The sequence below is a fragment of the Oncorhynchus masou genome, unplaced genomic scaffold (assembly GCF_036934945.1).
Source record: "Oncorhynchus masou masou isolate Uvic2021 unplaced genomic scaffold, UVic_Omas_1.1 unplaced_scaffold_728, whole genome shotgun sequence".
Classification (NCBI taxonomy): Eukaryota; Metazoa; Chordata; class Actinopteri; order Salmoniformes; family Salmonidae; genus Oncorhynchus; species Oncorhynchus masou.
In genome coordinates, this window is record NW_027013731.1 from 277412 (window position 1) to 282411 (window position 5000).

At 48.7% G+C, this 5000-nt stretch overlaps 1 pseudogene; it reads right to left on the bottom strand.

The window, feature by feature from the left end:
• Positions 1 to 5000, bottom strand: part of LOC135537228 (replication factor C subunit 1-like) — a 51132-nt pseudogene that overhangs the window by 29131 nt on the left and 17001 nt on the right.

Consider the following 5000-nt stretch of genomic DNA (forward strand, 5'->3'; position numbering starts at 1 on the left):
GTCTTACAGTGGGTATGGGTTTAGATCCCAGGGCTGTGTGTTTGTCTTACAGTGGGTATGGGTTTAGATCCCAGGGCTGTGTGTTTGTCTTACAGTGGGTATGGGTTTAGATCCCAGGGCTGTGTGTTTGTCTTACAGTGGGTATGGGTTTAGATCCCAGGGCTGTGTGTTTGTCTTACAGTGGGTATGGGTTTAGATCCCATGGCTGTGTGTTTGTCTTACAGTGGGTATGGGTTTAGATCCCAGGGCTGTGTGTTTGTCTTACAGTGGGTATGGGTTTAGATCCCAGGGCTGTGTGTTTGTCTTACAGTGGGTATGGGTTTAGATCCCAGGGCTGTGTGTTTGTCTTACAGTGGGTATGGGTTTAGATCCCAGGGCTGTGTGTTTGTCTTACAGTGGGTATGGGTTTAGATCCCAGGGCTGTGTGTTTGTCTTACAGTGGGTATGGGTTTAGATCCCAGGGCTGTGTGTTTGTCTTACAGTGGGTATGGGTTTAGATCCCAGGGCTGTGTGTTTGTCTTACAGTGGGTATGGGTTTAGATCCCAGGGCTGTGTGTTTGTCTTACAGTGGGTATGAGTTTAGATCCCAGTGGGTATGTGCTTGTCTTACAGTGGGTGTGTGTTTAGATCCCAGTGGGTATGTGTTTGTCTTACAGTGGGTATGGGTTTAGATCCCAGGGCTGTGTGTTTGTCTTACAGTGGGTATGGGTTTAGATCCCAGGGCTGTGTGTTTGTCTTACAGTGGGTATGGGTTTAGATCCCAGGGCTGTGTGTTTGTCTTACAGTGGGTATGGGTTTAGATCCCAGGGCTGTGTGTTTGTCTTACAGTGGGTATGGGTTTAGATCCCAGGGCTGTGTGTTTGTCTTACAGTGGGTATGGGTTTAGATCCCAGGGCTGTGTGTTTGTCTTACAGTGGGTATGGGTTTAGATCCCAGGGCTGTGTGTTTGTCTTACAGTGGGTATGGGTTTAGATCCCAGGGCTGTGTGTTTGTCTTACAGTGGGTATGGGTTTAGATCCCAGGGCTGTGTGTTTGTCTTACAGTGGGTATGGGTTTAGATCCCAGGGCTGTGTGTTTGTCTTACAGTGGGTATGGGTTTAGATCCCAGGGCTGTGTGTTTGTCTTACAGTGGGTATGGGTTTAGATCCCAGGGCTGTGTGTTTGTCTTACAGTGGGTATGGGTTTAGATCCCAGGGCTGTGTGTTTGTCTTACAGTGGGTATGGGTTTAGATCCCAGGGCTGTGTGTTTGTCTTACAGTGGGTATGGGTTTAGATCCCAGGGCTGTGTGTTTGTCTTACAGTGGGTATGGGTTTAGATCCCAGGGCTGTGTGTTTGTCTTACAGTGGGTATGGGTTTAGATCCCAGGGCTGTGTGTTTGTCTTACAGTGGGTATGGGTTTAGATCCCAGGGCTGTGTGTTTGTCTTACAGTGGGTATGGGTTTAGATCCCAGTGGGTATGTGCTTGTCTTACAGTGGGTGTGTGTTTAGATCCCAGGGCTGTGTGTTTGTCTTACAGTGGGTATGGGTTTAGATCCCATGGCTGTGTGTTTGTCTTACAGTGGGTATGGGTTTAGATCCCAGGGCTGTGTGTTTGTCTTACAGTGGGTATGGGTTTAGATCCCAGGGCTGTGTGTTTGTCTTACAGTGGGTATGGGTTTAGATCCCAGGGCTGTGTGTTTGTCTTACAGTGGGTATGGGTTTAGATCCCAGGGCTGTGTGTTTGTCTTACAGTGGGTATGGGTTTAGATCCCAGGGCTGTGTGTTTGTCTTACAGTGGGTATGGGTTTAGATCCCAGGGCTGTGTGTTTGTCTTACAGTGGGTATGGGTTTAGATCCCAGGGCTGTGTGTTTGTCTTACAGTGGGTATGGGTTTAGATCCCAGTGGGTATGTGCTTGTCTTACAGTGGGTGTGTGTTTAGACCCCAGTAGGTATGTGTTTGTCTTACAGTGGGTATGGGTTTAGATCCCAGGGCTGTGTGTTTGTCTTACAGTGGGTATGGGTTTAGATCCCAGGGCTGTGTGTTTGTCTTACAGTGGGTATGGGTTTAGATCCCAGGGCTGTGTGTTTGTCTTACAGTGGGTATGGGTTTAGTTCCCAGGGCTGTGTGTTTGTCTTACAGTGGGTATGGGTTTAGATCCCAGGGCTGTGTGTTTGTCTTACAGTGGGTATGGGTTTAGATCCCAGGGCTGTGTGTTTGTCTTACAGTGGGTATGGGTTTAGATCCCAGGGCTGTGTGTTTGTCTTACAGTGGGTATGGGTTTAGATCCCAGGGCTGTGTGTTTGTCTTACAGTGGGTATGGGTTTAGATCCCAGTGGGTATGTGCTTGTCTTACAGTGGGTGTGTGTTTAGATCCCAGGGCTGTGTGTTTGTCTTACAGTGGGTATGGGTTTAGATCCCATGGCTGTGTGTTTGTCTTACAGTGGGTATGGGTTTAGATCCCAGGGCTGTGTGTTTGTCTTACAGTGGGTATGGGTTTAGATCCCAGGGCTGTGTGTTTGTCTTACAGTGGGTATGGGTTTAGATCCCAGGGCTGTGTGTTTGTCTTACAGTGGGTATGGGTTTAGATCCCAGGGCTGTGTGTTTGTCTTACAGTGGGTATGGGTTTAGATCCCAGGGCTGTGTGTTTGTCTTACAGTGGGTATGGGTTTAGATCCCAGGGCTGTGTGTTTGTCTTACAGTGGGTATGGGTTTAGATCCCAGTGGGTATGTGCTTGTCTTACAGTGGGTGTGTGTTTAGACCCCAGTAGGTATGTGTTTGTCTTACAGTGGGTATGGGTTTAGATCCCAGGGCTGTGTGTTTGTCTTACAGTGGGTATGGGTTTAGATCCCAGGGCTGTGTGTTTGTCTTACAGTGGGTATGGGTTTAGATCCCAGGGCTGTGTGTTTGTCTTACAGTGGGTATGGGTTTAGTTCCCAGGGCTGTGTGTTTGTCTTACAGTGGGTATGGGTTTAGATCCCAGGGCTGTGTGTTTGTCTTACAGTGGGTATGGGTTTAGATCCCAGGGCTGTGTGTTTGTCTTACAGTGGGTATGGGTTTAGATCCCAGTGGGTATGTGCTTGTCTTACAGTGGGTGTGTGTTTAGACCCCAGTAGGTATGTGTTTGTCTTACAGTGGGTATGGGTTTAGATCCCAGGGCTGTGTGTTTGTCTTACAGTGGGTATGGGTTTAGATCCCAGGGCTGTGTGTTTGTCTTACAGTGGGTATGGGTTTAGATCCCAGGGCTGTGTGTTTGTCTTACAGTGGGTATGGGTTTAGATCCCAGGGCTGTGTGTTTGTCTTACAGTGGGTATGGGTTTAGATCCCAGGGCTGTGTGTTTGTCTTACAGTGGGTATGGGTTTAGATCCCAGGGCTGTGTGTTTGTCTTACAGTGGGTATGGGTTTAGATCCCAGTGGGTATGTGCTTGTCTTACAGTGGGTGTGTGTTTAGACCCCAGTAGGTATGTGTTTGTCTTACAGTGGGTATGGGTTTAGATCCCAGGGCTGTGTGTTTGTCTTACAGTGGGTATGGGTTTAGATCCCAGGGCTGTGTGTTTGTCTTACAGTGGGTATGGGTTTAGATCCCAGGGCTGTGTGTTTGTCTTACAGTGGGTATGGGTTTAGATCCCAGGGCTGTGTGTTTGTCTTACAGTGGGTATGGGTTTAGATCCCAGGGCTGTGTGTTTGTCTTACAGTGGGTATGGGTTTAGATCCCAGGGCTGTGTGTTTGTCTTACAGTGGGTATGGGTTTAGATCCCAGTGGGTATGTGCTTGTCTTACAGTGGGCATGGGTTTAGATCCCAGTGGGTATGGGTTTAGATCCCAGTGGGTATGTGCTTGTCTTACAGTGGGTATGGGTTTAGATCCCAGGGCTGTGTGTTTGTCTTACAGTGGGTATGGGTTTAGATCCCAGGGCTGTGTGTTTGTCTTACAGTGGGTATGGGTTTAGATCCCAGGGCTGTGTGTTTGTCTTACAGTGGGTATGGGTTTAGATCCCAGGGCTGTGTGTTTGTCTTACAGTGGGTATGGGTTTAGATCCCAGGGCTGTGTGTTTGTCTTACAGTGGGTATGGGTTTAGATCCCAGGGCTGTGTGTTTGTCTTACAGTGGGTATGGGTTTAGATCCCAGGGCTGTGTGTTTGTCTTACAGTGGGTATGGGTTTAGATCCCAGGGCTGTGTGTTTGTCTTACAGTGGGTATGGGTTTAGACCCCAGGGCTGTGTGTTTGTCTTACAGTGGGTATGGGTTTAGATCCCAGGGCTGTGTGTTTGTCTTACAGTGGGTATGGGTTTAGATCCCAGGGCTGTGTGTTTGTCTTACAGTGGGTATGGGTTTAGATCCCAGGGCTCTGGGTCCGTCTCGGTTCAGGAAACTACGGAATGCTGAGGAGTTCCCTCGCTTCTTCTCTGATTCCTCTGGACTGGTGCTCTGGACACACACACACACACACACACACACACACACACACACACACACACACACAGTTACACACACACAGTTACACACACACACGGTTACACACAGTCACAGAGTCACAGTCACAGAGTCACAGTCATTTTCTTTGAACTATAACTGTTGATTTAAAAAGTTTCACCTCTTTCTTGGGGGAGGTTTTAAGAGTCGTGGGTGTGGTCACCATGGTTACACTTCCTGTTTTGAGCTTGGACTTCCTGTCTGTGCTTGAAGGGGTTAGGGACTCCTTTTTGGGAGAGATGCGCTCCTTTTTGGGAGAGACGGACACATTGATACTCAGATTTGTCTTGCCGCCTCCTTCCTCTTCCTCCTCCCTTTTCTTCATCATGGACAGTTTGGAACTGGTCTTAACAAGAGGGGGGACCTTTTTAGGGGACGGACCGATCACGTCCTGGTTGAGATCCCGCCCATTGGACTGTGATTGGCTGGTAGCGCTGCTGTGGGAGGAGTTAAGGCTACTTTTGTTGGCTGACGTGGCAGACCCCAGATCCTCACCAGAGTATTTACGAGCCTGGACACACACACAGAGATGGAACCACACAACCAC